The sequence below is a fragment of the Malus domestica genome, chromosome 09 (assembly GCF_042453785.1).
Source record: "Malus domestica chromosome 09, GDT2T_hap1".
Taxonomy (NCBI): domain Eukaryota; kingdom Viridiplantae; phylum Streptophyta; class Magnoliopsida; order Rosales; family Rosaceae; genus Malus; species Malus domestica.
Genome location: NC_091669.1, coordinates 33,750,227 through 33,773,715, shown reverse-complemented (window position 1 = coordinate 33,773,715; position 23,489 = coordinate 33,750,227). Strand labels below are relative to the sequence as shown.

The 23,489-nt window shown below is 39.6% G+C and overlaps 1 long non-coding RNA gene across 2 annotated transcripts; it reads right to left on the bottom strand.

Annotated features, from left to right (window-relative positions):
- Window positions 1–127: 127 nt before the first annotated feature.
- LOC103412073 (uncharacterized) lies at window positions 128–12,792 on the bottom strand. Of its 2 annotated transcripts, XR_011571251.1 has the most exons (8): window positions 12,730–12,792; window positions 4,552–4,687; window positions 4,080–4,264; window positions 2,905–3,099; window positions 1,975–2,145; window positions 945–1,026; window positions 690–741; window positions 128–459 (listed from the first exon to the last, which is right to left on the bottom strand). It is a non-coding gene; the product is annotated as an uncharacterized lncRNA (long non-coding RNA). The 2 variants fall into 2 exon arrangements; XR_011571252.1 differs by lacking the exons at window positions 945–1,026; window positions 4,552–4,687; window positions 12,730–12,792 and adding an exon at window positions 12,441–12,574.
- Window positions 12,793–23,489: the final 10,697 nt, after the last annotated feature.

Here is a 23,489-nt window from a genome sequence, read left to right as displayed (position 1 = left end):
ACAAAACGCTCCCGGTACTGTTCACTTTTAACGAAAAACCACATTTTTACCTTTAACTTGCACTATTCACTATACCTTTAAAAATGGCTTTTCGTTAAAAGAGAAGTTTTTTTGGATTTTTCGTTAGTTTTCCTATATTTCAATTCATTCTTGAATTCATTGCTCTTGATGAGAACCAGTTTGTTGGTACACTCTGACCACAGTGGGGAAAATGTGTATGGTTGAAATAAAATTACAGGTCCAATCCCACCTGAGCTCGGACAAATGACAAAACAGCAGCTTCTAAACTTGAGCCAGATCCACTTGACTGGTGAAATACCGGCACAGATTGGTAAATTACTCCAGAGTTACAACTTGGACCCAGCAATTCTCTCTCCAGAGTGATACCTTCAGACTTGGAACATCTCACAAATTTATAGGTTCTCAGTGTCTCACGCAACCATCTCTCAAGGGAAATCCCTACAACAATTCTGAAAATGGTGAGTGTGGATACCTATGACTTTTCATATAACAACTTGACAGGTCCAAATCCCAAATTGCGTCATTTTCCTAAAGGACATTCCAATTTCTCAAAATCTTAAATCCAACTACAACTCTCAATGCCCAAATGGCCACATATGAGAAACCAAAATAGAGCCTTAAAAGAAACAGAAGAAAGGTACTGTTTGACTCCTACAGTAATGATTTACCTTTTGTTTTGGCAAAAGTTTCCCATTTTGTTGGAGGTTTAGACACTAGCAGCTATAGAAAACAAAAGAATGTCATTGGCAGTCTGACGTTTATGCTAAGAATACAATAGCAACTCTTAAATCAGTTACAGAAAAAAACCAACAGCATCAACAACCTTTTTGCATACACTAACATTTTAGTCAACCAATTTACATGATAGGAACTCAAAATTGGCAGCACAACAAAAGGGGATCAACAAAAATCTCGGCAATTACCTGAAACTACCATTCCACTTCTTTTCAATTGTGAAGCACTATACATGTATTCACTATCAAATGCTCATATACATGATCAAACCTATAAAAAAACATCATTGGAGAATCGTAAACCTCTCTTTGTTAAATCTCGACCATTGCCATCTTTCTACAATGGAGGGAAGGAGTAATTTTGAGAGCTTGAAGAAAAAAGATTCTTATGCAAGTTATCTCACAGTGGACTTGGGGTGCAGAATGAGATGGATATTGAGCATCACTAAAAATAATATCGGGCCATAAAGAGATTAACTAAAGGTGGTAAGAATAGATTGGTATCAAACTTATCAATCATCATTCACGAAGTTAGAACCTAAGACTCCTTGCTTACAAAAATGTCGTACCCAGTGCACAAGGTTCCCGCTTTACGCAGGGTCTGAGAGAGGTGAATGTCGGCTAGCCTTACCCCCATTTATGGAGAGGCTGCTCCCAAGAAAAATACAACTAGACCGTATTATTGAATAGCAACTCATCCGACTTCGTTTTAATACGGTAAACCACACTTATTTCACTTATCTTCATTTGTCCTCTAATTTCATTTCACAACACAACTTTGCAATTTCTGTTGTCGTTCTCCTTGCTTACAAATGAAGAAAAATACAACTAGACCGTATTATTGAATAGCAACTCATCCGACTTCGTTTTAATACGGTAAACCACACTTATTTCACTTATCTTCATTTGTCCTCTAATTTCATTTCACAACACAACTTTGCAATTTCTGTTGTCGTTCACCTTCACTTTGCTTTTACTTTGCCGTTACTCTCACTCTCACAAGTTACATACTCTCTTCTTCTTTGCCGTTCGTCTCCCTCTCACGAGCTAAGGTATGTCTTTTGTTTCATTATTCAATGTCAATCACATTTTATTCTTGTCTTTCCATTTTTCATTTTATTTTGTTGCATAAATTTCTAGATTTTTTCCATGTTTTTGGCTTCGTTTATGTTCAACAGATACATTACTAAACTGAAAGTGGCATGTTGTTTTGTCTTACCTTCATTTATTCCCAAGGTCGTTGGAAAAATAATTGAGTACACAGTTGTTCCAGTTGGACGTCAAGTGGGATACCTGATTCACTACAAAAGCAACCTTCAAACCTAAGGAGTCACTTGAACTCATGCTCCATTTGTCCTTTAATTTGATGCCAAACAGGTTTTCAGACAAGCTGCACAAGATAAGTTATATGATGATGTGGTTATAATACTGAATGTCAATGAAAAAGAAGACCTGGAGAAAATTCAGAAACAAATTGCAGAAAAGTTCGGTATGCACATTGATGAATCTGAGAGAAGGGTAAATTGTTTATGGGACAGGATAAAAGACAAGAACACTTGTTATTTTAGATGATGTTTTGGGAAGAATTCATTTGGACCTTGTGGGACTTCGCCGGGCACCGGCTTGTAATTTACTTTTGACATCTAGAGAGCGAAATGTGTATATGAGATGCATACCCAAAAAGATTTTCAGCTTGACTTTGCGAAGAAGAATCGCGGAGAGATGAAAGAGCTCAAAGTGTTGGATTTAACTGTGCTTCATTTTCCATCATTATCTCCATCTCTTAAATACCTACCAATTCTTCAAACATTGTGCTTAGATCAGTGCGTGTTGGGGGATATTGTTCTAGTTGGAGAGCTAAGAAACTTGAAAATTTTTAGCCTTGCCTTGCCCACTCCCAGGTTAAAGAGTTGCATGATGAAACAGAGCAACTGACTCGTCTACAATTAGATTTGAGTGGTTTCTCTGAGATTGTACTGATTCCACCTAATGTTTCATCAAGCTTGAAAAGACTAGAAGACTTGAGAATGGGAATAAACAGCATTGAGCAATGGGAGGGTGGAAGGTCTGATCGATGGAAGAAATAATGTTCCTGATGCTGAAGCACTCTCAGCTAACTGCATTAAACATCCATGTTCCAGATGCTAACCTTCTTCCGAACAACATGTTCTCGGACAAGTTGAAAAGCTACACCATCCATGTTGGTGATTGTTGGCTATATCTTTCCAAATTTGGAGTCACCATCTCTTTATAACCTTGTTAGTTTTGAAAATTACCATCTCTGACGTTGTGGAATCTACCAAAGTTTATTGGTTTCTCTCCAAACGCAGCACCTCTGTTGTAACTGCAAGGATTCAAAAACAACTAACAACATATACAAAAGTCGAAGAAATCATTATGGTGAATGAAACTGCCAGGCTTACGGAACTTTGATGGTTTTAGATTTTTGTTCCATGGCTAGAAGTCTTGTACAACTCAAACATCTTGAGGTATCCAAATTCAGAAAATGGAAGAGATTGTAGCAAACGAAGAATATAGTGATGTAAATATGGATAACAGGTTTTGCAAGCTAAAACATCTACAACTGCAATATCTCCTGCCAGATTCTGCTCAGGAAGTTATATTTATTGAACTTCCGTCTTTGAAGCTGTTGCATCTAGAAGATTGTCTTAAACTGAGGGCATTCATATTTGATGGTAAGAGTGAAAGTATTACAAAACACAAAGAAACTGAAGAGAAGGGATGGAAGAAGAATCTTGAGACTGCCGTACAATATTTTCTTTTCGAAGAAAAGGTATATTATTCATGCATTTCTCTTTCTTTATGGGAAGATTGAATATTCTAGACACCTTGGAGATATGGCAATGCCAGTCACCACCATCTCCCACCACCAACGCCACTCTAGCCACAAACACCATCGCCACCTCCATTGTTACTATCTTAAAATTTATATTACAAAAACTTTACCACCAAACACAAATTTACTAGTTTTTGACATTTTAGATATGGGCACTAGACACTCAACAAGCGAATTGATCTTCATTTCATTTTCTGCGGGGCTCAAAGTGTGCAGGTATGATGTTTGTTAAAATGTCTCAATCATACATGTTTGCATGTTTCTAAGCAAGGATTTGGATTATAAAAATTGTTTTCAGAAAGTCGTTCATCATCTTTTTAGTCTTTGTTGTTTAATGATCAAGAAACATCCGTTTCATATCTTGATTTCTACTTTGCAAGTCCTGTACAACCCGACTTTTTCTTCTACTATGCAGTTGTGTCCAGAAGAAGCTTAGTAGAAAAAGCAAAGCAAAAAGAGTTGCATACTTCTCTGTTTCCCTTCAATAGATCCTGCGGAAGGCACCAACACCAAGACCATCCCTTAAGCAGATTTTCCTTGACATGGATGCAGATCTAATGTAGTACCAATCAGGCTCATATGCTGCAAGCTCCTTGAATGTGGCCATCTTCACAATGTCGGTCCAGTCAGGAAGCTCAATTCGGCAGGAGCGCTTCAGAAATTTGAAATTAGACGTGCAAGTGAAATTATTCAAAACTCCCATCTTTACTTTTTAACTCAACTGAACCTTTAAATCCCTAAAAAGTTAGGAATTATGTGAAATTAGAAACTTGGGCATTTATTGAAATCCTAAAATCCCTAAAAAAATCTATCAACTAAAAACCCATCATCATTGATTCTCAAATCTAAAATCACAACATCAGAATTCAGAAACAATCTTATAAATAAATTTACAAGAAAAAGCAAAAGAAGAAAAAGGACAAGTGAATAAGGACTTACAGTTACCGGAGGAAGGACGGAAGGCGGGTGGAGGGCGGAGCCAGGACACCGGCAGCGTAGACTAGAGGGAGGAGCCGCCGAGTTGTACTGAGACTGGTGCAGCCGAGGGAAACCAACGACAAAACAGAATATATATCTACGCTCCTCATTTTACTTCTCACACACCTTTTATTAATTTATGTCCCTAAATCTTCTTCAATTCATCCGATCTGACGACCGAAAATTAAAAGGGTGTGTGAGAATAAAATGAGATGTATGGATATCACACCCTTATAACCAAACGTTCCTCCTCTCCTGTCGTCTGAGGTTATGGTCTGTTCATCTTCTCTGATCTGGCTTTAAAAAAAAAAAAAAAACTAATAAAAATGACTTGAAAACTTTGAGTTTTAACAAAAATGAAAAAATAAAAGGTAAAGTTAATAATATCAGGATTGACTTTTTAGAGTAAAAACATGATTTTTCGTTAAAGTGAATAGTATTGTGAGTTTTTCGTTAAAGTTCCCAAAGAAAGAAATCAAAGGGGAGCATTAGATTCTTGATGGCATTTGGTATTTCTGTCAGGATTTTAAGACGGTTTGTTAAAATTTTTGAAGAATGAGTATCCCCTCCAAATCCATTTTGTGAGGATCTCAGATATCCTTAAATCGTGTTTGTTTATCGTACATTGAGCAACCAGTTTTCGTCAAGTATTGTTCATGTTTAATTTTAAATAAAAATATTTAAAATAATTTCTGACTACATGTATGATGAACAGACACAATTTGATGATCTCCATGATCCTCACAAAGAGAATCCGGAGAGGATCCTCATTCATTCTTAAAAATATGGTTATATTTAATTAAGGTTTTAAAGAAGTTTATGACATTCATGGTGTATGAAATTAAGAATTGATTTTAGATAATTTTAAAAATTGAGGAATTCGAAGGGATTGGAGACATTTCGTAGTGCATATTTTTTTAAAAGAAGTTTATAACATTTAAAGTGTATCCAGGCAAATCTTCTGAACCTCACTAGATTCAGCTTAGGAAGTTACATTGAATTTCTGTCTTTGGAGTATTTGGATCTAGACGATTGTACTAAACTGGAGACATTCATCTTTTTGATGCTAAGAGTGAAAACATTACAATCAACAAAGAAAAAAGAGAGATTGACTCGGAGAATTTTGAGCTCTTAGATGAAAAGGTGAATTATACCCTTGTTTTCTTCTATTTCCAACTTATGCGAGAAGTCCTACTTTTGTGAAAAAAAAAGGTTTGCTCCACAAGTTCTAAAATGAATATGTGACAGGTAGGGTTTTCTAGCTTGGAGAGATTGTACTTATGGGACTCACCTAAGTTGAAGATAATATTCCACAATCAACTTGATCCAGACACTTTTGGCAGTATCAAAATTATAGAAGTTTGTAGATGCCACAGTGTGATTAATATCTTTGGGCCAAGTATCATGGGAAGATTGAATGGTCCAGAGACATTACAAATAGGGCAATGTCAATTAGTACAAGCAATGTATGATACATCATCTACCACTCAGTTGAACAATTTTGAATGCCCAAATCTAAATTCAGTTGGGGTAGAAGCATGTGAGAGTTTGAAAAATGTCTTCTCCGCTTCAATGGCCAAAGATCTTAAGTAGCTAAGCAAGTTGAAGGTTGAGAATTGTGGTTTAATGGAGGAAATTGTTGCAAAGGAAGAAGGACGAGAAATGACACGAGTTTGGGTTCCCTAAGGTACCGTTTGGTACGTGGAACGAGACCAAGGATTTAAATATCGATAATATCGGCGATATTTCACCGATATTATCATTTTTTTGCTTCACCGATATCTTAATAAATATCCAAAAAATTTCGTCAAAATATCGCGATATTATCAATAATATCGCGATATTACCGATAATATCGCGAAACATTTCAAAAGTACAGAAAATATTAAACTAACAAGATCAGATAGCACATCTAATCTTGGCCAAAAGACCGAGAAAAGACTGTCTACATCAGCTTTGGAATGTGGCTTTTATAGACTTGTTTGGTTGCTCACTTCCATTGCACAGCCGATGTGGGATGAAAACTAGGTTTTATAGACTGTTTGCTTGCTCAGTTTTATTGCACAGCCGATGTGGGAAGGATTATTATCATGCCAGGTTTATATTGTAACCATTACTTCCTGCGAATGCTAGCTCAAATTGGGAAGGGTTATTATGATGCTGCTTAGTCAGTTCCTTCCCTCTTTCTTTTTACTGTAATTTCATCATTGATCACCAAGATAATAAGTTGTCAATACAAAATACAATAAATATTTGTTTTGTTAGTAATGATGCTCAGCTTGTGTTGGTAATGGTTCTAATCTTGTATGATGTTATAAAACTAAGGAATTTTTACTAGAAGCAACGTTCTTTTTTCCTCATCTTACTGCATGGATGTAAGAAAAGTTCCAAATCGGAGAGTTAATTAAGAAATTCCTCACAAAGTTTATTAGGAGTGTCATAACTCTTATTGCCAATTAATTTTGGGGTTGAAACCTTAGTTTTCTTCATGGATCTGGAGCATATATGCTTGCATATTAAAGGAAGTTGAGTTTCCACTATAAAAAGTTATTACAAATAGTTACCACACCCAATACTACATGTATGTTTGGGTGAGAGACTCCCAAACTACAAGGCATGCATTTTAGGCAAATGAAGAAGAAATATGTAGCACAAAGTTAAATATGAGGAATTAGAAATGTATCACATGAACATTACAAATATATGTAAAAGAAATTTGTTAATGATTCATTTTAAGCAGTCATTTGCAAATCCCTCACGTGTTGCATTTCTAATCTCGCATATCTATCTTTTTGTGATTTATTTCTTCATGACTATGTCTAAATTCTCCTAAAATTCCTCTCTTAGATCTTATGTGCCCCTCTTTTTTTTGTTTCTCACTCACTCATGTCTAAATCTTGTCGAGTTGCATATATTTAGTAGTACAAATGAGCATTAAATTGTTAATATCATCAATGTATAAAATGTAAAATATTGTACTAATTCATTATATATAAATGATTATGGTGTGTTTAAACTTCTTTAATTAATTACTACATATTTTCTACACTCACAATGTTTGCCAGCTCGTTATATAATCAACTTGATAATGTTAAATCCATCATGCAATGCATTTCTTTCCAATTTTTTGTGATAAACTAATAGATAATTGACTAAATAAACATCCTGCAAAGTTTCAATAAAATTTCCAAGTTTTTCTTACAATTTCCGTGGTTTCCATGTAATTTTTATCGATATCGATATTATCCCGATATTTCCATCGATATTTCCGTGTTTTCAGACTACCGATATTTCCGATATTACCGATATTTTCTTCCTTGGACGAGACAGAACGGAATGGGACGAGACGTTTCATCCCACGTTTGGTGCGCCTAAAACGGGTGGAACGCGCTGTTCCATGGGACGAATTTTGGGTGAATTTTCGTTCCACCTCACCTCCTTGGAACGACTCGTTCCACATCTCTGTCTCCTTCTTCCTCCTTATTTGCATCCGAGGACATCTTTGCTCCATCTCCATTCCGTCCCGTCCCGTCTGCATACCAAATGATACCTAAGATACCGTTTGGTACACGAGACGGGATGGAACAGAGTGGGACTAGACGTTCCGTCCTACGTTTGGTGCGCCTAAAAAGGGTGGAACGCGCTGTTCCATGGGTGAATTTTCGTTCCACCTCACCCCCTAGAACGACTCGTTTCACATCCGTAGAACACAAAATTATAACCTCTCTGTCTCCTTCTTCTTCCTCCTTGTTTGCATCCGAGGGCATCTTTGCTCCCCCTTCGTTTCGTCCCGTCATGTCTCGTCCCATCCCGTTCTATCTGATGTTTGGTACGTGGGACTGGACGGAACAGAGTGGGACGAGGAGTTCTGTCCCACGTTTGGTGCGCCTAAAACGGGTGGAACACGCTGTTCTACGGGAGCAATTTTGGATGAATTTTCATTCCGGCTCACCCCTGGAACGACTTGTTCCACATTCGTGGAATACAAAATTATAACCTCTTTGTCTCCTTCCACCTTGTTTCCATCCGAGGACATCTTTGCTCCCTCTCCGTTTCGTCCCGTCTTGTCCCGTCCCATTCCGTTCCGTCCCGTCCGGTCTGCATACCAAACGATACCTAAAGTAACATCTACGAGATTCATAATCTGCCTCAACTTCGAAGTTTTTATCTAGGGCTGCATGTTTCTAATTGGCTATCACTCAACCAATTGATCTTCATTGAATGTGATAGTGTGGAGGATTTTTCTTCTAAATTTTCAACATATCACAACGAACTTGAGTAGACCTTTCTTTTTAATTGAGAAGATAAGCATACTTATACACAATCTTTTTGTTATCAAAATTTTATGTGCTTTTTACATACTAGTTTTCTTTGTAAAAGTAAATAGCTTTATTAAATTATTAATATTAAAGTTATTATGTGATGTCCAGTTTTGAAAAATATTTTAAAGCATGCCATTACCGTTGATAATCTTTCAGATAAGTCATTCCACAACTTGGTATAAACCGTATGGTCCACTCCCGACAGAGTTGTTGAGACAACAAGAAGGAATTTGTTGTGAAAACGTCTGACATCACATTCCAAGTGAGATGTTTTCTTTGAGAATTTAGAGAATCATGAAAAGCTCTGTGGATTTCAGCTCCTTGTAAAGAATTAGGATTTGTGGCTCATCGATTTGCCGGAGCTGATGCATATAAAGAATTTAGAGAATCCACGACCACCAAGGAAGTAGTAGCGGGGAAATACATCCTCCCACATGTAAAGGATTTGTGGCTCATCGATATGCCTGTTTTTCCAAACTTGGAAGTTCTAAAGCTGAAAGCTGTGGTAGATTAGAAAATATAACTTCAACTTTAATATCCTTGAGGAATCTATGGAAGTTAAGTCGTGTGAAAGAATGATAGAAATAGTGGCAAGCAACGGAGATGATTCAGAAATTGAGATTACTTTCAATTGCTTGCAACATTTTGAACGTTCTGATCTTCCAACTCTGTAAGGCTTTTGCACAGGAAATTGCATTGTCAAAGTCCCGTCCTTAACTTTGATTGTCGAGGACTGCCAGCCGATTAAGTTAAAGATTTCTCTTGATGGGTTACTCCAAAGTGATACAAGACAGAAAGACTACAAATAGCAGAGACATTGGAGAAAGAACAAGAAGAAGATGATGATGACAACGATGCATGATTAAGGTGGCAATGATATAAGCCTTGCTTCCGTGGCCTATCTCAACTTGTTTGATATAAGCCTGCAAGATGCGGCCTCAATTGAAAAGCTATTCCATAAACTTGTGTGATTTGGGCAGGCACTAATCCATATTCCAGGTCATGTTATGTTTGTGTTGACTTGTTACTGTTTGGTCGAAAAAGTGTGATTTGTATTTGGAGCTTTGTTCACTACATTTTCGGTTTTGGTGTTTGCGAAACAATGCTTATGTGATATCTGTATACATTGATGCATCTTTTAACTGGATTGTTAATTCTCTGGATGTGTGTAAGAGTGAAAGTATTACAAAACACAAAGAAACTGAAGAGAAGTGGTGGAAGGAGAATCTTGGGACTGTTGTACAATATTTTCTTTTCGATGAAAATGTATATTATTCATGCATTTCTCTTTCTTTATGGGAAGATTGAATAATCTAGACACCTTGGAGATATGGCAATGCCAGTCACCACTATCTCCCACCACCAACGCCACCATCACCACTATCTCCATCGCCTCACCCTGCTATCATAGCCACCACAATCTCCACCTCCTGCGCCAGCATCACCATTGTCACCTACCATTATTTTCCCCTCACCACCCTACTCTTGCCGCCACCCAATGTGCATATCTCACCAATAATGGTACTAACACCCCTCCTCCACCACATCAACCACCTTGCTACCAACACCACTCTGGCGGCAAACACCATCGCCACCCCCATTGTTACTATCTTAAAATTTATATTACAAAACTTTACTACCAAACACAAATTTATTAGTTTTTGACATTTTAGATATGGGCACTAGACACGTTTTCAATGAGCCTTGGTAGTCTTCAACGAGCAAATTGTATGAGTTTTAATGGTGGAATTGAAAACAAACCCATATATGCTTTAAATCCCAGGTGACATTTTTGTCAAATTCCAATTGGCATTTTTGGTCCAAATTAAAAGCTTTATTTGATTAAGGCATGAGACTACCAGAGCATAGACTACATGCCTCCCTTTACCAATTAAAGTATAAGACTAATATTGATATTGAGTTGTATGGTTCTTAACAAATAATCGAGGTGTATGATTCTTAGTAAATAAACGAGGATTTGATACGATTTTTTGGCGTATTTAAATAGGATAGCATACAAGGCAACGGTGCTTTTCTTGCAATTTGAATTGGTTTGATCAAAATATGTACAAGAAAATGGAAACAGTATAGTAGCTTTGAAATTACTATTATTATTATTGAAAATGGTCAAATGAATCTAAACATTTTTCAAATCGTTCATTTTGAAATTATTCGGCAAACTAAACGTTTAGATGATTTGAAATCATTTGGCATACTAAACATTCAAATTGTTAGATTTTGTTGAAACTTGTGAGTGGGACTTAGTCCCACATCGCCCAAACACATGGTGGAAGTCCACTTTATAAGTCTTTTCCCTCCTTTATGGTTTGAAAAGAATTAGGCCAATGCTATGGACCTTGGGCCTTACAAATGGGGGTTTGGGTGTATATATTAAATGTCAAAGATGGGCCTTGGACCTTGGGGCTCTTGGGCTCGGATTGATGAAAACACAAGTTTAATTTTTTACGTTTTTGATTTTTGCATTCAGTTATTTTTTGAAAGGATAAAACTGATGACGAACAGTTACAACCGTTCTAAAAACGGCTTCAACTGCTCTATTACGCCATTATAAATATAGCCATCAGATCAGAAATAAGAGATAATTTTCCATCATTTCCTTTTATACTTCACAGAAAACCATCACAACAAATTCGCCTAGAATCCAAGTTCTTGTGCAAGAACTTGGATTAGATAGTTGTATTCTGCAAGATAGACGTCATTTGAACTACTGCACTGGTGTAGGGGCATATTTCTATCTTAGGAGATTGCTTTGCAAGCCTCTATCTTCCGAAAACAAGTCAATGTGTTTTTGTGATTTGTTATTCAAATTCATTAAATTGTTCATATTGTAAGATATATTGTATCTTTGTGAAATTTCTATTCAAAATAAACTGTGCAGTTGTTATATATTATACACTTGACATTTGATTTGTTCTAACAGATTTAGTCCCTGAAAATTAAAAATGAGTTATAAGATTTGAGAAATGTGGTGTGTGTAGAAAATGTGAGGTGTATGTACAAAATATAAGGTGTATATTGAGAATGTGGGGTATGGAGGTATTATGGGAAGTATGTGGGGTGTATTAAGATAATTTTTAAGTGAAAAAGATGTGAACCACTGCTTCCAACAGCGGCATCCTTTTGCTGCTCGACCCATGTCAAAAAGGAAGATGTTTACCCAGAGGAGTTGGTACCTCACATAAACATATCGGAAATTCGCAATCTGAACAATTGGCCACACACCACCCTCCAACGCAAAGGCTGCTAGGAAATCTCTCATCAAATCTTCCATCTTCACTTTTTAACTCAACTTAACTTTTAAATCCCTAAAAAGTTAGGAATTATGTGAAATTAGAAACTTGGGCATTTATTGAAATCCTAAAATCCCTAAAAAAATCTATCAACTAAAAACCCATCATCATTGATTCTCAAATCTAAAATCACAACATCAGAATTCAGAAACAATCTTATAAATAAATTTACAAGAAAAAGGAAAAGAAGAAAAAGGACAAGTGAATAAGGACTTACAGTTGCCGGAGGAAGGACAGAAGGCGGGTGGAGGGCGGAGCCCGGACGCCGGCAGCGTAGACTAGAGGGAGGAGCCGCCGAGTTGTACTGAGACTGGTGCAGCCGAGGGAAACCAACGACAAAACAGAATATAATCAGGGTGTGCTATCCACGTACCCCATTTTACTTCTCACATACCTCTTGTTAATTTATGTCCGTAAATCTTCTTCAATTCATACGATTCGACGGTCAAAAATTAAAAAGGTGTGTGAGAAGTAAAATAAGAGTGTTGATATCACACTCCTATAACCAAACGTTCCTCTTCTGTCGTCTGAGATTATGGTCCGTTCATCTTCTTTGGTTCGGCTTAAAAAAAAAAATATAATAATGAAAAAGGTTTGAAAACTTTGAGTTTTAACTAAAATGATAAAATAAAAGGTAAAGTGAATAGTACCAGGATTGACTTTTTAGAGAAAAAATATGATTTTTCGTTAAAGTGAATAGTACTGTGAGTTTTTCGTTAAAGTTCCCAAAGAAAGAAATCAAAGGGGAGCGTTAGATTCTTGATGGCATTTGGTATTTCTGTCAGGATTTTAAGACGGTTTGTTAAAATTTTTAAAGAATGAGTATCCTCTCCGGATCCTTTTTGCGAGGATCTCAGATATCCTTAAATTGTGTTCGTTTATCGTACATCGAGTAGCCAGTTTTCGTCAAGTATTGTTCATGTTTAATTTTAAATAAAAATATTTAAAATAATTTCTAACTACATGTATGATGAACAGACACAATTTGATGATCTCCATGAACCTCACAAAGAGAATCCGAAGAGGATCCTCATTCATTCTTAAAAATATGGTTATATTTAATTAAGGTTTTAAAGAAGTTTATAACATTCATAGTGTATGAAATTAAGAATTGATTTTAAATAATTTTAAAAATTGAGGAATTCAAAGGGATTGGAGACATTTCATAGTGCATATTTTTTTAAAAGAAGTTTATAACATTTAAAGTGTATCCAGACAAATCTTCTGAACCTCACTAGATTCAGCTTAGGAAGTTACATTGAATTTCTGTCTTTGGAGTATTTGGATCTAGACGATTGTACTAAATTGGAGACATTCATCTTTCTGATGCTAAGAGTGAAAACATTACAATCAACAAAGAAAAAAGAGAGATTGACTCGGAGAATTTTGAGCTCTTAGATGAAAAGGTGAATTATACCCTTGTTTTCTTCTATTTCCAACTTATGCGGAGAAGTCCTACATTTGTGAAAAAAAAGGTTTGCTCCACAAGTTCTAAAATGAATATGTGACAGGTAGGATTTTCTAGCTTGGAGAGATTGTACATATGGGACTTACCTAAGTTGAAGATAATATTCCACAATCAACTTGATCCAAACACTTGTGGAACATAAAATTATAACCTCTCTGTCTCCTTCTTCCTCCTTGTTTGCATCCGAGGGCATCTTTGCTCCCTCTCTGTTCCGTCCCGTCCTATCCCGTCCCATCCCGTCTGCATACCAAACGATACCTAAGGTACTGTTTGGTACACAGGACGGGACAGAACGAAATAGGACGAGATGTTCCGTCCCACGTTTGGTGCGCCTAAAACGGGTGGAACGCGCTGTTCCATGGGACGAGTTTTAGGTGAATTTTCGTTCCACCTCACCCCCTGGAACGACTTGTTCCACATATGTGGAACACAAAATTATAATCTCTCTATCTCCTTCTTCTTCCTCCTTGTTTGCATCCGAGGGCATCTTTGCTCCTCTCCGTTTCGTCCCGTCATGTCTCGTCCCGTCCCGTCCGTCTTGTCCCGTCTGCTGTTTGGTACGTGGGACGAAACGAAACGGAGTGGGATGAGACGCTCTATCCCACGTTTGGTGCACCTAAAACGGGTGGAACGCACTGTTCCACGAGACGAATTTTGGATGAATTTTCATTCCGCCTCACCCCCTGAAACGACTCATTCCACATTCGTGAAACACAAAATTATAACCTCTCCGTCTCCTTCTTCCACCTTGTTTCCATCCAAGGGCATCTTTGCTCCCTCTCCGTTTCGCCCCGTCCTGTCCCGTCCCATTCCGTTCCATCCCGTCTCGTCCCGTCTCGTCCCGTCCCGTCCTGTCCCGTCCCGTCTCGTCCCGTCTGCATACCAAACGATACCTAAAGTAACATCTACGAGATTCATAATCTACCTCAACTTTAAAGTTTCTATCTAGGGCTGCATGTTTCTAATTGGCTATCACTCAACCAATTGATCTTCATTGAATGCGGTAGTGTGGAGGATTTTTCTTCTAAATTTTCAACATATCACAACAAACTTGAGTAGGGACAGTCAACGGCAATGAAACAACCTTTCTTTTTAATTGAGAAGGTAAGCATACTTATACACAATCTTTTTGTTATCAAAATTTTATGTGCTTTTTACATACTAGTTTTCTTTGTAAAAGTAAATAGCTTTATTAAATTATTAATATTAAAGTTATTATGTGATGTCCAGTTTTGAAAAATATTTTAAAGCATGCCATTACCGTTGATAATCTTTCAGGTAAGTCATTCCACAACTTGGTATAAACCGTATGGTCCACTCCCGACAGAGTTGTTGAGACAACAAGAAGGAATTTGTTGTGAAAACGTCTGACATCACATTCCAAGTGAGATGTTTTCTTTGAGAATTTAGAGAATCATGAAAAGCTCTGTGGATTTCAGCTCCTTGTAAAGAATTAGGATTTGTGGCTCATCGATTTGCCGGAGCTGATGCATATAAAGAATTTAGAGAATCCACGACCACCAAGGAAGTAGTAGCGGGGAAATACATCCTCCCACATGTAAAGGATTTGTGGCTCATCGATATGCCTGTTTTTCCAAACTTGGAAGTTCTAAAGCTGAAAGCTGTGGTAGATTAGAAAATATAACTTCAACTTTAATATCCTTGAGGAATCTATGGAAGTTAAGTCGTGTGAAAGAATGATAGAAATAGTGGCAAGCAACGGAGATGATTCAGAAATTGAGATTACTTTCAATTGCTTGCAACATTTTGAACGTTCTGATCTTCCAACTCTGTAAGGCTTTTGCACAGGAAATTGCATTGTCAAAGTCCCGTCCTTAACTTTGATTGTCGAGGACTGCCAGCCGATTAAGTTAAAGATTTCTCTTGATGGGTTACGCCAAAGTGATACAAGACAGAAAGACTACAAATAGCAGAGACATTGGAGAAAGAACAAGAAGAAGATGATGATGACAACGATGCATGATTAAGGTGGCAATGATATAAGCCTTGCTTCCGTGACCTATCTCAACTTGTTTGATATAAGCCTGCAAGATGCGGCCTCAATTGAAAAGCTATTCCATAAACTTGTGTGATTTGGGCAGGCACTAATCCATATTCCAGGTCATGTTATTGTTCGTCGCAGGAATCTCCTGGCGGACGAGCATACAGCTCCCCTGGGAGAATGGCGTCGGTTGAGGGTATCTATCGTACTTCTGCTTTCTTCTCGGGCTCGCTCGGGCAAGCCTTTGTCGGGCAGATCTTGGTCGGGCAAGACACACTTCGGGCAAGGCTCGTCGGGCAGTTCTGAAAGAGAAGGACAGAGTTAATTTGAAAGGGTGCCTTTGTGGGGCCTTAGGTGTAGGCCTTAAGGCTCACAATCAAGATTAACTTTGTCGTGCTCAGGCGTGCCACTGCCATCTTCAGTATGGCAGATGTTGAATGGGTGTTAAGCTTTGATTGAATATGTATACGCCCGAGAAACCAAGTTAGATATAACAGGTGCCTTTGTGGGGCCTTAGGTATAGGCCTTGAGGCTTCTTGTCAAACTAAACCAGCGCTTGGATGTATCATATTTGGTCTTTTATGGTTGCCAGAGTCTTATCACTATTATACCTTTGATTATCTGAATCCAAGAGGTAGGACGAACCCAAATGAGTGCCTTTGTAGGGCCTTAGGTATAGGCCTTGAGGCTTCCCATCAGAGTTAATCCTTATACTCGGACCAACTAGACCGCAACATGAAATGAAGCTAAATAGATGCCTTCGTGGGGCCTTAGGTGTAGGCCTTGAGGTTTTCTATCAGAATTCACTCCATGCTTAAGCCTTTTCTACGAATCAAGATATAATAGCAACAAAACGGAGAAATAGATTGATTACTTGCGCCCCAAGTAACTTCGGACTTCTCGCTTATCAAGGATTGTCGTGGATGGGTTGAGTCCACATAGAGTTCTTTTTTATGCCTTGAGGCCAAGGACTTTTAAACTGATCTTTAAATTACATGCCCGCGGGCTTAAGACTTAGATCTGATTTGAACTCTGACGCGATTCAGATCGGATTCAAGTGCTGAAGACTCATTTTCATTATGACTTTGCTAGAAATAACTTGTATATAACTGGGAATATATAACATGTTATTGTGCTTTTAAAAGAAAGAAAAGACAAAGACAGAGCAAAGATAGTCGGGTAAGTTTGAACCTTATCGGCCAAGGCTGAACTTCTTACAAAATCTATCTTTGTGGCTCTGTCAGAGGTCTGAAAGCTTTTAGAGGGGTTGACGGGGGAGAAGAGGATACAAAATGAATCGATACCACCATGAACAAGGTAGCAAAGCTATTACAGGGGTTTGGGAAGGTTTATCCCGAATGGGATGAAGGCTTGTGCTGACTACAGCTTCGTTGAAGGCAAATCTGGCTTGAGCAGAGTTTTGGCTTTTGTTTGTTTGTTTGAGTGTTTTGGCTTTTGTTTGTTTGTTTGAGTGTTTTAGCTTTTGTTTGTTTGTTTGAGTGTCCTTAATTCTGTCTTCTTTTCCTCCTTTTATAGACGACTTCAGCTTGGGTTCCTGTAGCAATAGCGGTGCCCGAATGCGGTTTGGTGATGACTCACTAGCTTTTTTACATGAATGCCACCAATAAAGTACTTTATTGGGCTGTGTAGTGACTGAATAGCCTACCCCCTGTGGTCTTTGAGCAGGTAAGCAGGTGGCCTTTGTAACTTGTGCCCAGCCGAAAGCCTCTTTCCTGCCTCCTAAGTTTTCCTCTGGGCCTTGGGTTTGGGCCGACTTTCTCTCTGACCCAAAGTTCAGATTTTTTCCCAAACAGTGCCCCCTTCAATTGATGTTAACGTTGGGATCCCAGGCGCCAATATTAATTGAAAGAGACCCCTGTTTTAAACCCTTAGAACTCTTAGAACCCTTGTGAGTGAACTTCTCCGTTCTCTGTGTTTCGTAAAAAGAAAACCTTCTCTGATACAACAAAACTTCCCCAATTCTTCCATCATTTCTTTCTCGTTGTCCGACGAGGTTGCATCTTTACCGTTCTTCTTGTTTTTCTTCCCCACGGCCTTCATTAAATGGCCTCAGGATCCGGCCAAACCCTACCATCCTACGAGTCTGGTGAAGGAATTGCCACTCTACGCCGTCTGCTCAACGGGCTGCATCGTCCGCAGGCAGGTCTGCATTCTGAACTCTTCTTTGAGATGCATGGGGTTCAATCTTTGGGTCCTGCCTGGATTTCTCGGGTTCCCTCAGTAGTAGAAAGTAATATGCCTAGGGGAAACTGGTTTACCCCAAATCCTTATTTGGCCGACTCGGGCATTTCTTCTTCTAAGTGGTCTTTTCATCGTCGAGGCTTTCCCTTGATGAATGATCTTGCCTGGGCCCAGTGGATTGACGAATTGGAACCTTCCTTTAAGCAGAAATGGATGAGTAACGGCATCTACGAACTGATTATGCTTTCGAAGATTTCAATTACCCCTAAGCCCGAATTGCTTGCTTCTGCCCTCCTCTTTTAGAATACGGGCACAAACACCTTCGATTTCCGTATGGGTCCCATGTCTCCCACCATTCTTGATATGGCCCAAGTCTTCGGGTTGAGGCCATCGGGCAGGGTGATAGATGTTACTCAAGATTGGATTCCATCCTCTACCACCGGGGGCTCAAGTTCTTCCACCTACTTCCTTCCTCTTAGCTATAACTCAGTTACTTTCAAAAGTTATGGGACCTCCTTTAAAGGATTCATCCCTTTTGTCAAGAAGAACTTCGGGGCAGGCTCTCCTCAAGCCGACAAAGATCAAGAGCATATGTACTTTCTTCTTTACTGGCTTAACAAGCACGTCTTCCCCAACAAATCCAAGGGGGTACGGGTAGAATGGATCCCCTTGGTAGAGGTTCTTCACAATTTTGATGACGTTGCCACAGGTCCATTCCTTCTCTCCCATCTCTATCACCTTCTTTTTGACATGACCCGGGATGAGCCCTTTGAGACCAATTTGAACGGCCCCATCTGGATGATACAGATTTGGCTACAATGGTATTTTCCAGAATTTCGGGCTATCAATCTAGAGTTTCCAGAGGGTGTGGCTCCTGCCCGAATCCTGGCTGAAGCTCCTCATGTAGATCATTCCACCTTTGCATGCTTCTACTTTTTCCGAGTCTGCAGGACTCGGTCAGACTTGGAATGGGGTGCATCGGTCTTGAGGAGATATCCTTGGTTTTCTGACCAAGCCTTCCAAGATGCCCCTGGTGAGGATGCTGCTCCCTTCTGCAGGGAAAAGTTTATCAGCTGTATTCAGCCAAGAGACTTGGCCTGGGGGGTCCGGGGAAATCGGTATGATCGAGGCTTGGAGGTGTATCATCCTAACTTCTGCAGCAGGCAGTTAGGATTTAGGCAATCCATACCTGTCCCATTCTTCGACTCCATCCATTGTGGCACTTCATTTCGGTTACAGACTCTTTCTGAAGCAATATTTCGAGCTGTCCGCCGTAGTTTGGACGTGATGAGCCAAGCAGCCTGACATTCCGTTGTTCTTAATTTCGAATGTACCTCGCTGTTTTCCTCTTGGTGGGAGGAAAGGTGGACTAGAAAATACGGAGGAGATTTGAAAGTGAACCACGATCGTATTTTCAGCCAGCTTTCTCTTAAATCATATCCTAGCTCGGGCGAGCTTGCAAATTGGAAAGATATGATCCAAGAGAAAAACCGATTACTCCTAATAGGTGACTTTCTTCCCATCCGATTTTGCTTTCCTTGTTGTTTACTTTCCTCACTCTTACCTGTTTCTGCAGCTTCAGTTGATACTGAATCCGAAGCCATCGAATCAGAGAATGATTCTGCTGATGCCGCAGTTCTTCATGGTGCTGCAGCAGAAGCTGAAAGGCGGGAAGCCGGGGAAGGGACAGACGTCTCAGAATCTCTTGGGGATTCAGGAGCTGAAGAAACAATTAAAGGAATAACCAAAGATACGACCAAAGCATCTAAACGAAAGATGGTGGCCCATAACTAAAACCACAATCTCTGATCCGGCACTTCCTTCAGCAACCACACGACCAATTCTTACCCGAAAGAGTAAGCGGGCAAGAGTCACCGTGCCTCCTAAACCAGCAGCCCCATCTGCTCCTGTTTCTGAAGCGGGTAAAGAGACAGAACAATCTTCCAGTGAGTCTCTCCTCTTCTGGATCAAATGGCTACCTTTCTCCCTTATCTGATTATCCATTTATCACTCAACAGGACCTCAAGCTTCTAAAAGGTCAACCCTTGCTTCTAAGAAGGAATCACGAAGGGCTGTTACGCTTAAAGAGGTATGACTTCTATCTTTATACTTTCTTATTTTCAAACCTTTCTGAATTTTGAATAATTTGGCTTAGGCTACAAGGAAAGAAAGTCTTTCTCCGCAACCTGCCCTAGATGCAACCCTTTCTTCTCAATTTGATCCTTCCACAGGAATCATGTTGCATTTTGTGGATGAGGATGATACTTTGGTGAGTTACTCTTTCTTTTCATTTCAACTTTGCACATTGCTACCCAAGTAACTCCTATCCATGTTCTTTGCAGCCATCTTCGGGATATGAACCCCTTTCCCCGTCAGTGGCCTTGGATAAAGAACCCATAGTTCCTGAGATCCCTGTAGCTTTAGACACAACTATTTCGCAAGCGCTTACTCGCCAGACGGTCGATGAACCTCCTTCTCCTCAAGATCAACCTCAGGTGTTGGAATATTTTCTTCTTGTTTCTTCCTCTGGTGACCTTTTGCTGATCATCACTACTTTCTTCGGATACAACCAGGATGTAGGCACAGGTTCAGGCACAACTTTCCCATCTGTCGCTGGTGGTGAAAAATCTTCACCTCGACAAGGAGTTAGTGCATTCTCTGGTGAAACCCCGGGGTTAAGTCAGGTAACTTTCTTCTCTCCAAAGCCTCTTTTGTTTTGACTTGTGTATAGTTCATCTTGTCCTGATCCTGAAGTTTTGTAGCGAGCTTCCCCAAAAGAAACTTCCCCTCCTCCAATGGCCCGTAACCCAAGGTGCTTTCAACCTCCTTCTTCCTCTGGAGATGTTGACACCTCCCTGTCTAGAGATGAACCGATTGAACAAATAGAAATTGCCCCTTCCATAGGCATTATCTCACCAGAAGAAACTGTTATGCCGGACCCTTCTCCTTCCTCCTCTGATCCTGCCAAGTTGCCCAAACTCTTCGAAGCACTCGGGCGACTTGAGACGCGGTTGAAGTCTTCAAAGCAGGCTTCAACAAAATCTATGTCTTCGGAGCAGCAACAAATCTTTCAAACATGGGCAAAGAAAGAATTCACTGCATCATTTAGCCTCAAGGCTCTCTGTGACCTCGAGAGAGTCATTACTGAGTTCTTTAAAAACGATCGCTTATCCAAGCCTCAGTATGATTCTTTCCTTTCTTTCTTTGAAAACTTGAGGGCCCTCAGGGAGCAACATCAGAGAGCAGACCGGCTGGCTAACCGGGCAAAATGCTTCATAGAGAGAGAATCGAGCTCCTCTACCCAAGTTAGTCGGCTGATGGAAGAGAGTATGCAGAGCAAAGAACGGATTGAAGTTGTTTCTTCTGAAATTCAGAAGTTGGAGAGACAACTGATGATCCTTAAGGCGGAGCAAACAACTCTTCTGGATAACCTTGAGCAACAGATCGAAGGGGTGGAAAAAGCGACTTCAGAGTTAGAGCAAACCAAGTCTGAACTTGTAAACAGCCATACTGTCTTGGCTGAACCAAATAGGATTTTTACCATCACGCGAACATACCATTCTAGAATAATCACCTTATGTGAAGATGTAAAGTTTTTGGAATAGAATTACTTTGTAATCTCTTTTTGTTTTAGAATGGATATGTAACATTCCTCCTGTTCTGCTCCATTTGGATAGGCCTCAGGCAACTCTATGCCCCCTTGCCTACCTGCTTTTCTCCTCCATCTTTATTGTTGGAAATCTTAGCCCCTGCCCCCGGGTCCTTTCAATGGCATTTTACTCTGTTGATAACCCCGACTCCTTGAAAACGAGGTCGATCATGCTAATAGGAGCTTCGGGGAAAGGGTTAGTATCCACCATCATACTAGCCTGAGGTGAATCGAGTAGTAACTTCCCCTTCACTATAAGATCCTGTACCCAGTCCCTAAACTGGACACAATTGACTATAGAGTGGTTGAAGGTATAATGCAACTTACAATACTTCTTCCCCCTGAGTTCCTCGGGCTTGGGCATCTTTTTGGTGCTGTCGGGCAAAATGACTCTTGCCCGCACAAGTTCTTCATAGATTTTTGGCGCCTTGGTTAGATCGAAAGAATAACTTTGATACTTTGGGGGTTTCATGGGTACGAACCCACCATCATTCATCACGATCTTCTGGTCCTTGACTGGTTGGACTAACCCTTTGATCGTCAATGGCTTGAAGGGTGTGGTCATCTCAGCAGCACACACATCTATACTCTTCTTCTCATGATCATCTTTGCATTCGGGTCCGGCTTCCCCTACCTCTACATGGTGAATATTAGCTTTATTTTTGTAGAACGGAGGAGTTTTGGAAGTATGTTTTACCTGCTGTTCCTCCTGTAACAGCCTCTCATACTTAGTAGCAGCAATCACCAATTCTTGTAGCTCATTAAACTGTGCATCATAGAACCTCTTTCTCAAAGGTAATTTTAAAGCCCTTTGAGCAATGGATATGAGCTGTGCCTGGTTGACAGGGAACTGACATCTCATCCTTGTCCTCCTGAACCTCATCATAAAATCTTCGGTGGACTCATGATCATATTGTTTCACTTCTACTAGATCATTAATGGTGAGCTCTGGCTCTATCCTGTAGAACTGTTCATGGAAAGCCATCTCCATTTGCCCCCAGTTAGCAATGGAATTGGGGGGTAATAGAGAATACCATTGAGATGCCAATCCTGCTAGTGAATTTCCAAACAACCTCAATTTGTAGTTTGGATTGTCCTCATACGCCACACAGTGATTAGAAAATTTGAAAATATGATCTCTGGAGGACACACTGCTATCTTCCCCTGTGAAAGTCGGGAATGCGGGCATCTTGAAATTAAGAGGGAATGGATTTAACTCATCGATATATTCAGGATATGGCTTCTGGTAGGTAACCCTGAATACTGGACGAACTCGAGGCTGGGCGTTTTGAATCACCGTTCTTCTTAACTCAGCCAATTCTTCTCTTAGTTGCTGAGTAGCTAAATTATCATTCTGGCCATGGATAGCTGACTCAATCTTCGGACTCCGGTCATTGCCCGCGTTTGTTTCCCTCCTGGTTTCAGATTTTCTCCAGTTAGATCCTCCACTTTTGTTGACCATCGGGGGTGGCCTATAAGGTAGAGGTTTATCTGACGTAGTAGTGGTTGTTTCTTTCCCGCTAGTTTCTCCAGCCGTGGCTGGCAGTCCAAACTTCATTCTTTCTTGTTCGCTCTGCCTCCTATTATTAAATGATAATAATGGGAAGCTGGGAAACTCCTTTTCTGAAGCTGACTCCATCACTGCTTGACTTCCTTCAGGTATCACCTTCTTCTTTCCCCTATCCTTTTCTTCTTCTAGTAGTGGAAACAAAGAAATGATTGGCTCACTTCTTATAACAACTGGACTCATTCCACTTCCTTGAGCACCCTTTAGAGTAGAGAACTCCAAATCCAGCCTCCTTTGTAGATTTCCTGTAAGCATGCAGAGTCTGCTTACTTCTCCCTTAGTCTCCAAGGAAATTCTTTCCATGCTTTTCAACACTTGGATCATTGTAGCTTGCAGTTCTTCATTAATCCCTTTCCCCTATGATTTCTCAGATGCAGT